At 41.0% G+C, this 15557-nt stretch overlaps 1 protein-coding gene and 1 pseudogene across 3 annotated transcripts in view; one reads left to right on the forward strand and one right to left on the reverse strand.

The window, feature by feature from the left end:
* Positions 1 to 15557, reverse strand: part of TMEM108 (transmembrane protein 108) — a 257869-nt gene that overhangs the window by 200145 nt on the left and 42167 nt on the right. The gene's annotated exons all lie outside the window — the stretch shown is intronic.
* LOC132215150 (COP9 signalosome complex subunit 2-like) lies at positions 5912 to 7775 on the forward strand (annotated as a pseudogene).

The raw sequence follows: 15557 nt of genomic DNA on the forward strand, positions 1-15557 counted from the left end.
TGCTGGCAATTAAATACCTTTCATAATTTGACTCCACCAAAAGGCCAGAGAATAGAAGCTTCAGAGAAGAGTTTTCCCCCTACACACTTTTCCCTATGCTTGTGTTTGGCACCACATACACTTGCTTCTGGCGGTAACCTACTGATCTTCCTGTAGCACACACTTCGGGCAAGCCATTTTGTCTTTCAGGAGTTCATGCTAGCCTTGTAGGAATGCTGGAAGTATGAAGTGCTCTACTAATTAGAAATATAAAAATAAAGTATAATTCCTAGGATTGCAAAAAGAGTCAGGCACAGATCTTAAGATTTTCAGACTCAAAATAAGATGAGACAGATGTATTTGGAGGGCATTTAATCTCTTAGTGACTTCTCTGCAGGTCCAAATGGCATGGAATTCAGTTAATTTGTAAATACTCCATATGCAAGAAACTCTCCAACAACAGTCTATTTTTCCAAGCACTCAAAACCCTTCAGTGTCTCCCTCATGCTTACAGAATAAAAAATTAGGTGCTTAGATTCCAGGGCAATTTTTTTTTTTTTTTTTTACAATATGTTCAACACCATTCAAATAAGATTAATTACTCACTCTTTTAAAACCCAGGCTGCATTAGCTACCTATTACTGAGAAATAAGTTAGCCTAAAATTTAGCAGCTAAAAACAACAATAAACATCTCACACAGTTTCTGTGGGTCGGGAACCTGAGAGCAGCTTACCTGGATGATTCTAGCTCAGAGACTCCTTTGGGGATGCAGTCATCTGAAGGCTTGACTGGGGCAGCAGTATCTGCTGCCAAGACAGGTTTCACGTGGGCCTGCCACGTGGACCACCCCAAAGAGATGCTCGTCTCTTAGGACATGTCAGCTGCTTCCCCTCAGAGCAAGAGACAGGAATGCCAACTGCAAGCCACAATGTCTGCTTTGAGCTAGTCTCGGAATCACATGTCATTATTTCTGTAATATCATGTTGCTACACAGGCCAGCCCTATCCAATTGGGGAACTCCACAAGGTGTGAATCCCAGGAGGTGGGGATCACAGGAGGGTACTGGAGGCTAGCTACTATACACACTATACTAGCCCACCTTGCTGCTTTTCCTTATGCAGTTCTCTTCACATGGTTTGCTCTCTTCTCTCTGCTTGTCTTAATGTGGTGAAGTAAAAACACACCATCTAGAGTTGGTGAAACTGGTTCAATCGCAGTCAAACACTGCAATCTGATTAGAGCAAGTCTCTTGGCCTTAGCTCCCATATCCATAACACAAATGTTATAATCCCTATTGCAAAAAGGAATGTGGGCACTAAAGAAATCCAGTACATATAGAAAAGTACTCTGGAGATTGTAAATATGTAAAATTCTTTCTTTTTTATTGGTTTCAGAAAGGAATGGAGAGGGATAGAGAGATAGAAACATCAATGATGAAAGAGAATCATTGATTGGCTGCCTCCTGCTCACCCACTACTGGGGGGGATCGAGCCCACAACCCGGCATGTGCCCTTGGCTAGAATTGAATCTGGGACCCTTTAGTCCGCAGGCTGATGCTCTATCCACTGAGCCAAACCAGCTAGGGCATAAAATTATTTCTTAACCACCACATTTCTTCAAGGACTGCCTATATGCCATTCTTTTTAAACCTTCACCTCTCTCAGTTGGAGGTCCCAGCCTCCTCCTCTGGGTTCTGACAGCACTGTGTGTATTCCTACAGTCTTCTCACATTCTGCATTTATTGTAAGTATTTACTTAAGTGAAATTCACCCCTACTGAGTTATAAGTTCCTTCAGGTCAGAATTTCCCATGACACTGTCTGCAGAATAGTCGATAAATGTTTAATTGACTGAACTAGCATGCCTTCAGAAAGTCCTTTCCCCTTTAACAACCATCCACAGAGACCAGGAGGGCTTTATGTACACATTGTCCATGGGTACACATGATATAACAGAGAAAAAGGTTGACTTTAGTTCTAGATGTCCAGAGCATCTTGAGGCCCAGGGTAGAAAAATTAGTTTGGCATTTTTGAATATTTCTTGGGTATCAAAACCTGAGGTCCTAGGATAAGCCATGGTTTTTGAGGAACACATTCCTACCCAGTTTATCCCTCCACTTGCACAGGAGAGAAAGTCAAGGGAGGCTGGGGTAAGAATGCTACAGCCAGAATTCTAAAGATGTTACTACTCCCCTGCCCCCCAAGTTTCCTGTTCCCTGACTGTTCAAACATCACTAATCTAGGACCTGCGGTGAAGGGACATTGCAGATGGAATTAGTTACTTATTCGCCAATCTTAAGACAGAGGTGATCTGGGTGAGCCTAATGTAATCACATGAACCTGAAAAGCAGAGAAGTCAGAGAGATGCATGGAGAAGGGGAGGCAGGGAGGTTGAAACAGAAGGGGGGTCAAAATGTAAAGAGGGTTCAACCCACCATTGCTGGCTCTGAAGGTGGAAGAAGGGATCCAAGAGCCAAGAAATACCAAGCTCTGCATACGTGCTAGCATATGTGGGTTCCTATAAAACTACAGAGGAGCACGGTAATGTAGATCTTGTCTGAGACATGGGAGAAGCTGTTTATGAAAACCAGTAAAGAAATGATGAGGCTTTAACGAAAGCTGGAAGAGTGAGGGAAGCATAATTTTGAGTCAGTGCCTACAGTAAACAGTACTAGGTTGGCTGGTAAGACAATGGATTGACAATGGGAGCTCTTAATGCACTCTTCTGGAGGACAACCTGGCAGTATATTTCAAAATCCTTAGAATGATAAGTACCTTTGACCCAACTACTCCATTTTTAGACACTGTCCATAATAATAAAATAACTAGCAATTTTCACCCAATTTGTTACATACAAGGCTCTTTTCATTGCTCACTACATCTGAGAGCAAACACTGGAGACAACTTATTGTCCAAAAACAGGGAATAGATAAATGTTTTATCTAAATAATGGATATTTCACATATGTGCATATGACAATGAAGAAATGTTTTTAACTGAGGTAATAAAAACTTTTTCCATTTTGAAAATCAAAAATAATACACACAACTAGGTATAGAGGTCTAGATATAAGCACACATAAAACAAAGCTTGAAAGGCTATTCTTAGTGATTAATTATGGTTATGATTAACAACGATATCTATGATTTAGGGTTATAGGGTGTGGTTTTAAAATGTATTTTTATTGATTTTAGAGAGCAAGGGAGAGGGAAAGAGATATAGAAACATCGATGATGAAAGGGAATCATTCATCGGCTGCCTCCTGGATCAAGCCATAAACCCGGGCACGTGACCTGACCTGGAATCAAACTGTGACCTCCTGGTTTATAGGTGGATGTTCAACTACTGCAATAGCATGTGTTTTGTTTTCCTTTTTAATTTTCTTTACAGTGCTCGACTATATTTTCTGGATTTTCTAAAATTAAGTATCACTTTTCTAATCAGAAGAGTATTAAGAAAAAAATTACATCCAGGTTTCAGATTTGATAGTGGAATCTAAGTCCTAATGTTTATTTTCATTTTAAAGAGTACTCTTTCAGGGGTACTGAACAAATACTAACTCTTCACTATTTTATTAATTTAGAGCAAGCATGTCAAACTCAAAGGCTAACATGGGCCAAATAAACGAGGCAGCACGTCTGACATGCATGATTTAGAGCAGGGGTCCTCAAACTACAGCCCGCGGGCCACATGCAAATACAAATATTGTATTTGTTCCCGTTTTGTTTTTTTACTTCAAAATAAGATATGTGCAGTATGCATAGGAATTTGTTCATAGTTTTTTTTTTTAAAAACTATAGTCCGGCCCTCCAACGGTCTGAGGGACAGTGAACTGACCCCCTGTTTAAAAAGTTTGAGGACCCCTGATTTAGAGCATGTATCCTATTAGTAAATATTTATGGAGGCTGAAGAATTCTTATGTGTGTGTTTTTTCAATCCATCCTCACAAAACAGCCCTTCTCTGTCCCCCACTTACTTGGTCTCCCATAGATTGAATGAAACTGAAGCCAGAAGACTGAAGTAGGAAATCTAAAGCAAGTGTCCCTACATTTGGCATCCCACTGCTAGTTCTTTATAAAGTCATGGAGGAGCTAATTGTAGCATCGGTACACAGTAATGGATATGATAAGGCATAGCTCCCTTTAATAATGGAGAGGGTCCTACAAAGTAACAGTAAGCCACATGTCTGTCTTTCTAGATAATAACCTCAATGATGCCAAACTACAGATGAATTCCACATAGAGGTCTAACATTCAGATAGCAGTAGAATAATAAAATAGGTAATAATAAGTATAATAGACATTAATAAAGCAATAGATAATTTGAAAGCAACCTCAGTGCCCCCTATATGCATATATGATTACTAAATAGACAGAAAGGCAAAGTGATGGGAACTGGACATGAAAGTATATTTTCATTTTATAATTAGAATTTTATAATATATTTATAAGGCTGTTCATAATTTATAAAGTGGCTTCATAGACTGTGGCACATTTAGTTCTTATGATGAAGATATCATGTCACTTCATAGGTTAAAAAACTCTATTAAGTATACAGTGCTTTCTAATTTTATCTTTTAAAAGACCACCAATGTTATTTTTCTAATTCTCTCAAAACTGACAGATTGAGAGGTTGGGAGGGTTACAAATATGCAGAGTCTGCAACTGAAAATCAACTCATAGGCCTGGTAAAAGCACCCAGGTTGGGTTATTATCAACAACTCCTTTGTACCTATACTTATAGCTCAGAACCACATTAAAAGCATTCTGGAATCACCACAGGAAGAACATTACAAAATTTAAAAAGTGGTTATGTTTTCACCATCAGCAGTCTAATCTATGAGAAATCAGCTTCTTTTATTTTTTGTCTTCTCCTTAAATCTCAAGTATATTTGGAATGCATTAACCACAGAACACTGTTAAGGCTTTTCTTTGAGTAAAAGACATTTAAATTGATTCTTTAAATACCAAACACTACAGATGCAGAGCTATTAACCTAGAGTGATTGCTTTTCTAAACATACTGCCTTCTAGAGACAGATCAAAGGCTATATCTTGACCCCACAATGACCCATGGTCATGGCCCCTCCATAACTTCCACAACATTGTTTGGAATGGCCAATTAAACCAAGCTTTAATTTTTACTCCCAGTTATATACCATGTTTCTAACATGCAGCTGACCTGATGGAGAAAGGAAGGGGAAGGTACCTGCAGCACAAACACAGACAAATGGCATCTCTTCCATTGAGACACACAGATGTTTCCTCCTGGGGCCAATTGCACAAGGTAAGTGGAATTTTCCCCTGGTTTCATAGCTGTCATATTTGCACACCTCCTTTCTCTCATCACTAGTCATTTACTAGGTGTCAGTTCACTCGTGGTCTCTCCTACACACCAAGTTATTTACATACACTTGGTCTTCTAGAATCTGAGAAATATAGTCCACAGAAAACTGCAGTGACTGAATTAAGTAAGAACAAATGGTTACAAAACAAGCAGGCCTTGAGAATTTGCACTGCTGTTTACCAACTATCATCTATTTTGACATGTTATAAGACATGGAGCATGGTGGTGGGTGAGGCAGAGCCATCAAAATTGTATGTTTGGATGAGGTGAGGCCATTTAGATATCATCCAAAGAGATAATAAAGACTGTGCTATTCACTAGTGGAGACATTCTAAGAGCCTCCCTCATCTCCTAGTCACATTGAAAGATGCCACCCGCTGCATCCTTAAGAGTAAAGGTAAGTGAACGTGGCTTCGTGTACTCCAGGAAGATACTGTGGGAAAGGTTAAGAAAACTACATCTCCTTTGAGATAACCTCAGACAGTCTTCCTTCTTCAGTGTAGCTTACAGACTGACAACCAAAATGGCAAAAGCAAAAACACTGCAGATGAATCAAAAAAATATTCCCCCTCCCCGCTTCGTGGCCAAGATGTCTGACATGGAAGACGATTTCATGTGTGATGAGGAGGAGGACTATGACCTGGAATACTCTGAACACAGTAACTCCGAGCCAAGTGTGGATTTGAAAAATCGGTACAGTAAATCCAAAGTATTAAAAGAAAATTACCCAGAGCAGCATGAAGCAGTTTCCAGAAGGTTTTAGAATGTGAAAGTGAAAAGGGGGAATGGGATTTAAAGAACTAAAACACATGGTTAAGATTAATTTCAAGTTGACAAACTTTCCAGAAATGATGAACAGATATAAACAACTATTGACCTACTAGAGGCCCGGTGCACGAAATTCGTCCATGGGGGGAGGGGAATGGTCCCTCAGCCTGGTCTGCACCCTCTTGAAATCCGGGACCCCTTGGGGGATGTCTGACTGCCAGTTTAGGCCCGATACCGATCCTGGCAGTTGGACATCCCTTTCGTAATCTGGGACCGCTGGCTCCTAACCGCTCACCTGCCTGCCTGCCTGATCACCCCTAACCAGTCTGCCTGCCTGCCTGATTGCCCCTAACTGCTCATCTGCTTGCCTGATTGCCCCTAACCATTCTGCCTGCCTGATCACCCCTAGCCACTCTGTCTGCCTGCCTGATTGCCCCTAACTTCTTGCCTGCCTGCCTGATCACCCCTAACTGCTCATCTGCCTGCCTGATCGCCCCTAACTGCTCATCTGCCTGCCTGATCGCCCCTAACTGCCTCTGCCTTGGCCCCTGCTGCCGGGGCTTCGTCCGGAAGGTCGTTCGGCTTTCTGGTCTAATTAGCATATTATACTTTTATTTTTATAGGTATTCAAAGATATTTTTATAGATATTCCTTGTGCAGTCATAAGGAATTATTCTGAAAAATCCATTAACTCTATTCTTGATTATATTTCCACTTCTAAACAGATGGATTTAGTACAGGGATTCTATGGAGCAAAACTGGAAGCTTTAAAAGATGCTAAGAACGATGGACTATGGTTTAAGAGAAATACAAAGCTTAGAAAATTGTATTTAGAACAGAAGGAATATGGAAAGCTTCAAAAATTTTATGCCAGTTGCATCAATCCTGCCAGACTTGTGATGGAGAAGATGACCTGAAGAAGGGTGCACAGTTATTAGAAATATATGCTTTGGAAATTCAAATGTACACACACAGAAAAAATAATAAAAAACGTAAAGCCCTCTATGAACAGTCACTTCACATCCAGTCTGTCGTCCCTCACCCACTGATCACAAGAGTCATCAGAGAACATGGTGGCAATATGCACTTGAGGGAAGGTGAATTTGATAGGCACACACTGTATGGTGTTTTGTTGGTTTTTTTGAAGCTTTCAAGGATTATGATGAACCAGGACGTCCAAGATGAACCACTTCCTTAAAATATTTGGTTTTAGGAAATAGGCTAATGAAATGGGGAATAAATCAATTTGACTCACAGTAGGCCAAGCCATACAAAACTTATCCAGAAATTCTCACAATGACGAATTTAGTAAGTGCCTGTCAGAATAATGACATCACTGAATTTGAAAAGATTCTGAAAACAAATCACAGCAACATCATGGATGACCCTTCCATAAGGGAACACACTGAAGAGCTTTTGTGAAACACCAGAACACAGGTGCTCATAAAATTGAGCCTTACACAATAATACATATTCCTTTTATTTCCAATAAGTTAAGCATAGACGTAGCTGATGTGGAGAGCTTGCTAGTGCAGTGCATACTGGATAACACTGTTCCTGGCTGAACCAATCAAACCAACCAACTCCTCATTGGATGAAGGATGGTGGCCAATAAACTGCACTTGATAAAGGGACCAATCAACTACATTCTCTCAACCAGGCTGTAGTCAGTCAACTGGCTTAACAGAGAACAAGCTTTTACAGGCATACGCAAGGCAACAGTGCAGAGATGCACTTCTTAAATGAATTGGGAATGACACAACTACTGTTGGTTGATGTGTGCTGAAAATTATTGGAGTATGACAGAAGTGCTTTTTTTTTTTTTTTTAAATCAACTGGTTTGTGTTTTGCTGCTTCATTTATCCCAAGAAAAACAGCTTTAGTCTCTAGAAGAAAACCAAATGCCATGGGATTTATGCTGTATTGACATCTTGCCCTAAACATAGTAGTTTGTCACAGGCAACATGACCAGAGAGAAAATTTTTTGTCATGATTCTCAGTACACTGACAGGCTACTGTTGGTTAAATTTAAAACATGGTTTATCTATAGAAATTCTCTCACAAATAACCTGCAATAACTTGAAATGCATACCCATTTGAACACTTCCTTTTCTCATGTACAAATTAAGATGTGTGCCACATTTTGAAAAATGTCAATTCTCAAAAAAAAAAGAAAGAAATATTTATAAGGGAACAAAATAGCAGCTGTCAGCTTTGCCACAATTAAGTGTTCTATGGAGAATTTTTGTTTGCATAACAAATTAAAAGTGCAATACATACAAATACAGAGGTTGAAAGACAGTCACTTGCAGAGTAGATGGAACCGCCTCCTGTCCCTGACTACATGAGCCCATACATCCCATAAACCACTTCCAGTCCATTATCTGAAATGTACACCATTAAAGAGTCTACTATTAGCCCTATCCGGTTTGGCTCAGTGGATAAAGTGTCAGCCTGAGGACTGAAGGGTCCCAGGTTCAATTCCAGTCAAGGGCATGTACCTTGGTTGTGGGCACATCCCCAGTGGCAAGTGTGCAGGAGGCAGCTGATCGATGTTTCTCTCTCATCAATGTTTCTAACTTTCTATCCCTCTCCCTTTCTCTCTGTAAAAAATCAATAAAATATATTTAAAAAAATAAAATAGAGAGTCTACTATTAAAACCTAAATTCCTTTCTGAGCAGCAACACATCAAACTATCAGCTATTAAAAACCTCTTCATTAATTAATCAGAAATTATCTATAAAGGGCCTAAGGCAGTGGTCGGCAAACTACAGCTCGCGAGCCACATGCGGCTCTTTGGCCCCTTGAGTGTGGCTCTTCCACAAAATACCACTTCTGCACATGGGCCATGAAGTTTCAATCGCACTGTACAAGTGCGCCCGCACGTGGTATTTTGTGGAAGAGCCACACTCAAGGGGCCAAATGCCGGGAGCCAGTCCATCCTTGCTGTTTCAAGGGACCTGGCATATATGGCATACGGTTCTTAATATGTTTGCTCACCTTCTTGGCGCTGTGTTTTAACCAAGGTCTCCTCTCTGAGAAAGGTTGTTTCCCCAGGTAGGGATTTTCCCCTGAAGTTAGGGAGGGAATAAAACCCCTCAACTAAGTGCCAGGCGGGTAATTAATCACTTCAACTACGAACAATCATGCTTAAACTACATAATCTTTTCTCCCTGGAATGGAGATAAGAAACGCCCTAACCTTTGTAATAGAGATTGATAGGATTGAATCAACTGGTATAAATACAGTTGTAACAAGACAGAAACACTCAGAACTCAGAACACAGAATTCAGAAGACAGAACCTACACGGATCCTGGAGACAGAAGAACTTCGCTGGAGAGAACATGGCAATAGATCCTGGACTGAACCTGACTATAGAACATGGCAAGAGAACCTGACTAGAACCTGGTGACTGAACCTGGCTGGAGATCTGAAGCAGAACCTCTCTGGAGATCGAGACCAGAACTTGGCTGGAGATCCTGGCTAGAGATCCTGGCTAGAGATCCTGGCTAGGCTGCTGATCAACTGAACGCTATCTCCGTGTCATTCCTTCTTCGCCGACTCCGTCCACACCTTTGGAGACCCCTGGACCTGCTGGGGTTGGACCCCGGCATCTGGCGCCCGAACAGGGACCCCTAAGTAAGCGCCCCGCACTCGGGACGGATCAGACTCCACCGTAGGAAGAAGGTGGATAGTCTTCGCCGACTCCGTCCACACCTTTGGGAACCCCTGGAACAGGATTCCCCTAGGTAAGCCCCCCCCATTGAGAACCCCCACACTCAGGACAGATAGGACTCCACCAGGGTGCTACAGACCCCCCTATAGAGGATAAGTAGGGTAAGAAGGTGGATAGTACAGAACTTAGATTGAGAAGATGTGCCATACTGAGTCCAAAGAAAGAAGACTCTGTATTGATCTTTAGATTAAGAAGATGTGCCATACTGAGTCTAAAGAAAAAAGACTCTGTATTGATCTTTAGATTAAGAAGATGTGCCATACTGAGTCTAAAGAAAAAAGACTCTGTATTGATCTTTTAACATATATGCTTGCTAGCAGAGGAATTAAGGTTACTCCCAGTCAGACAGAACGTTTTATACAAGAAGTATGTCCATGCTTTTCTGAGGAAGGAAAGGTAAATGTAATGGCATGGGAGAAGGTAGGCCCAAGGAGCCTTATCCTTAACCCCACTGCAGCCTTTCCACCCTGGGAAAGTGCAGGATTGGCAAGCTCTCCCTGGGATGATAGACCAGGACTCAGGTAATAGCGGAAAGCGCCAATCCTACTCTTAAAATGGATATAAGAGAGCATTTGAGGTTTTTCTTTTTAATGCTTGCTTTTAAAAAATAAAAAAGGGGGAATTTGCCGGGAGCCAGTCCATCCTTGCTGTTTCAAGGGACCTGGCATATATGGCATACGGTTCTTAATATGTTTGCTCACCTTCTTGGCGCTGTGTTTTAACCAAGGTCTCCTCTCTGAGAAAGGTTGTTTCCCCAGGTAGGGATTTTCCCCTGAAGTTAGGGAGGGAATAAAACCCCTCAACTAAGTGCCAGGTGGGTAATTAATCACTTCAACTACGAACAATCATGCTTAAACTACATAATCTTTTCTCCCTGGAATGGAGATAAGAAACGCCCTAACCTTTGTAATAGAGATTGATAGGATTGAATCAACTGGTATAAATACAGTTGCAACAAGACAGAAACACTCAGAACTCAGAACACAGAATTCAGAAGACAGAACCTACACGGATCCTGGAGACAGAAGAACTTCGCTGGAGAGAACATGGCAATAGATCCTGGACTGAATCTGACTATAGAACATGGCAAGAGAACCTGACTAGAACCTGGTGACTGAACCTGGCTGGAGATCTGAAGCAGAACCTCTCTGGAGATCGAGACCAGAACTTGGCTGGAGATCCTGGCTAGAGATCCTGGCTAGGCTGCTGATCAACTGAACGCTATCTCCGTGTCATTCCTTCTTCGCCGACTCCGTCCACACCTTTGGGGACCCCTGGACCTGCTGGGGTTGGACCCCGGCAGCCAAAGAGCTTCATGTGGCCCGCCAGCTGCAGTTTGCCGACCACTGGCCTAAGGGAATAATGGGAAAATCAGAATTATTCATTTATTAACATTTGCTGAGGGTCTACTATTGAACAGTATAGTACCAAATGGGGATGCAGTGATGAATTAATTCACTCATTAACATTTTCCCTCCTTAGTTCGTTCACTCATTCATTCATTCGTTTATTCATTCATTTATTCAACAACTATACCAGGAATTGGAACAGAAATTCTGCCCTCAAGGAGCTACAATCCAGTAGAAGAAAAATAATATTTATATCTACAAAGCAGAAATAAATACCACTAATTTAAAAAATGAGATATGTACTATGGAAGTTAGTAGACAGGAAATATTAATACTACATGGGGGGATCAATACAGCTTCAAAGAGAAGGCATTTCACCTGAGTGTTGAAGGATGGCTGGCACATGAACATGCCATGTGGGAGAGATGGCAGAGGAAAGTATAATTGTGTGGGCCTTGTGGAGGTTCTCTAGCCAAAGCCCTCCTTTTACAGAGGGGTTTGATAAATTATCCAAGGTCACAGAGCTAATGAGCGATTGCTCCAAAACTATAACTGAGGTGCTCTGAAATGAATGAATCTATAGTATTATTTCTGTTTGTACCAAGGGTTATCAACTTGGCCAGCAGAGTGTGTGTGTGTGTGTGTGTGTGTGTGTGTGTGTGTGTGTGTGCAAAAGGTTGGCGGAGGAAGAGCGAATGATTGATTCTGAGGGTTAATCAAGAGGGGCATGGGTATGAGAGGGTTAAGAAACACAGACCTGCATATTTTCACATCATCAGAGAAATTTCTGCTGGAAACAAGGACTGAACTGAAAACCTGGGCTACAATATTTGCCATCTACACAATAGCTGGTCTATGGTACAACTCAAGCTTCTAAGACCTTCTTAGCTACTCAGGCACCTGTTTCACGCATCAACTCCCTTCACTGTTATCACTTATTATAAATGCAAATGACAGGTTCATGGATGGCCAAGAATTGACTTCTCAGCAGCATAAAAAAGAACCAGCATAAACGGAGTCACAACCATCCACACTTGAGTTTTCAATGAATTGACAGCATCTCTATCACGGTCATATTTCAGTAAACAGGAAATGCCAGAAAAGACAAAAACCTTCTGAAGTAAGTTGCATTGGGCCTTCTATCCATCTGTTCTGGGAAATGTCTGGCTCTATCAGAATTAAGTTTCCTCCACCCAGTAAGTCATATTAATTTCACATAATTCCAGGCCACTCAGAGCAGAGTCGAGCAGAAACAATGTTTACCAATCACGGAATTAGAGAATGTTGGCAAGTGTCTTCGACATCTGATCTGACTCTATTTGCATAGAAGTAAGGTGACTTGACTTGGCCAAGCTAATACACATAATAAAGATGGAGAACCAGTCTCAGGTCTCCTGCCTCCAAACTTTGCCCACCCAGGGTTGAGGAGCAAGCTTTCTTGCCAAGCAGGGGAAGATTTCATGCCCTCACCAAGAATACAGTGACAGTCCTAGCTCCCCACCTCAAGTGAAACTCCATTCTAACCTTTCAAATCCTTGACTACAAATATAAAATATTAAAAGTGAGATTATCTTTTTCCTCCCAGGCCTACTGATATGACAGAGTAAATTTTTCAGATATCTGTAAGTGAACTCTGTTAGATACTTACACAGCTTTGTGCTGTTTCTTTCTGGGTAATTCCCCTTTTCACTTTTAAACACTTGATGCTTCTATGGATGTATTATAATAAAAATATAGCTTCAGTGAGGACTACAGAATTAGAAATGATGGACTGTTTCCTCCTGACTGCCCTCCCTACCATTTCAACAGTTCTCAGAGAGGAGTGCCTCAGTCTGGTACCAAAGGAAAAGGCTGCAGTTTCCTCCCAACACATGCCTTGCAATTTTGAAACTCGAAGTACTTTGAAGTCACCATACTTTATATAGCAGGGGTCCTCAAACTACGGCCTGTGGGCCACATGCAAATACAAATATTGTATTTGTTCCCGTTTTGTTTTTTTACTTCAAAATAAGATATGTGCAGTGTGCATAGGAATTTGTTCATAGTTTTTTTTTAAACTATAGTCCGGCCCTCCAACGGTCTGAGGGACAGTGAACTGGCCCCCCGTTTAAAAAGTTTGAGGACCCCTGCTTTAGACTCAGTGTTCTATTAGACAGGAACAGACCAGTTGGAACTGAGCAATAGAAGGTGGTACCAAGTAATGCATATTTTCAGAGAGACGCAAAACAAGCACGGCACGTACATGTTCTTATGATACCATGATGGTTTTTAAGATCTATTTAAACTTTTTAAGATTGATTTTAGAGAGACAGAGAGAGGGAGAGAGAGGGGGGAAGGTGGGAGAGAGGAGGGAGGGAGGAAGGGAGGGAATCAAATCTACCACCTCTTGTTATACAGGTCAACACTCCAACCAACTGAGCCACACTGGCCAGGGCACCTTGTCTCATCCTTACAATGTAACTTTGGAATTTCTTACAGAATCAATATGAAAATGGTAGTACTTTAACTTCTCAAGCTTATCTGGTAAAGTATAAAATAGCTTTATAATGGTGGGAAATGACTTATTGATGCATACTGATGGCTTTGTCCCAAAATCATTCTGCCCACAGCTGAGATGGGAAGGATTCAATGATACATGGACCTCAAATCCCTATGTACTGGATCCCAACAAAACAGTATCTATGTGATATTTCCTTTTAAAATTAATTGGGGGAGAACATTATCCTGAAGAATTGTTATATTTATCAAGCAATGAGGGTTACATCACTGCCTTGAGATGCTATAGAGTTCAGAAATGCTCATTGACAACCTTTTGCCTGGCTCCAGGTGTTTTACATGAAGGACTTTAGGGAAGTTTTTTATTTTGTTTTATTTTTTCCTTGGGAAAGACTACAGATTCCAGGGTGAAAATCTACATGCTCTAAAAGCAATTATCTCTCTGGGTTAAAAAATGTTTCCTTTTGTAATTAGGCCCTTGCCCCAAGTTCTCTAGAGTTTTACTAACATGCCTGTAAGATCTTCCTTGAGCCCTACCCATGTTTTTTCATCTTTGCTGGTCTCATTTTAATCTGTGCTTATGCTTACCTGTAAAGTTGGCAGAGTATGAACCTGCCTTTCAATTCCATTAGTTGAGCTTTTCATTTTTGTGTAGTTGGGTTCAAGAATTCTACATATTGAACACATGCTAATCTGACATATGATTGAACTTGGGATGTTTACCAAATGCTGGAATACAGACAGCCAACAAACCTGTTTTCAGTCTAGTCAACACGGTCAGACCTATTTTCAGCAGGGCAACTTATGAATGAATAAGATTTCCAACCAGGACATTAGCATTTTTTCCTAAGAGCTAGGAAATGAGAGCTCACGTGCACCTCTGAACCACACCGTCTGGTACAAATCCGGGATTAGGGAAGTCAGATATTCATTAAGCCAGCCTCCCTGCAGCTCCTGAACCTCTTCTCTTCTCTCCTTACTTGTCAAGTTCACTGCCTACTCAGTCATTATACATATGAGGTGACAACTTACAGTACTGTCACCAAACTTACCTGACCATAGAGCGCCATAGCTGTACATGAAGCACATTCAGATTAAGGTGAACAAAAGAAAGCTATCCACAATGAATTACAGCAAAAATGCATTTTTCTTTAAAAGAACAAAAAACAAATCTTTTAAAATAAAAATTCAAAATATAATAATTTAAAATTATAGAAAAGTAACTGGCAAACTGACTAGACAACTGACATCATTATGATGGTGACCAGGGCTGTACACATTAGATGGCTGCACATGGCATTTGTGGCCACGGCACAGCCAATCTTCATGCCAGAGCAAGCTTCCCTCACTGATCCTCTAGCAATGTCAAGGGCTGTCATTAAATACCGTAGCTTCATGATTCTTGATGTCAATCTGGTAAGCTCCTATTAAAATGTCTATTATCAATCAGAAATGTCCTTTCAAAAACAGTCAATGTCAATATTTATTCCAATGCAAACATTCAAACAAAGTGTAAATGTACCACTTGGCACCATGAATCATGCAGAATTTCTTATGTGATTAACTGCTAACATGGATTCATAAAAATGAGTTGGAATTAATTAAGAGGGAAACATACAGTAGCTCAAGCTTTGCTATTCAAAAAAAAAAGTTTGCTGTAAAACAGTATGCCATGTTATGCCCGGCAACAGCCTTATCCATGTGGTGTTTAACACATCTCGGGATTGCATCATTATATCCTGCGCTTGACTTAACCTCATGTTGTTTTATACAGTAACATGCTGTATAGGTTTGTAGCCTAAGAGCAATAGGCTATACCTGTGGTCGGCAAACTGTGGCTCACGAGCCACATGCGGCTCTTTGGCCCCTTGAGTGTGGCTCTT

The sequence above is a fragment of the Myotis daubentonii genome, chromosome 14 (genome assembly GCF_963259705.1).
Source record: "Myotis daubentonii chromosome 14, mMyoDau2.1, whole genome shotgun sequence".
NCBI classification, from domain to species: domain Eukaryota; kingdom Metazoa; phylum Chordata; class Mammalia; order Chiroptera; family Vespertilionidae; genus Myotis; species Myotis daubentonii.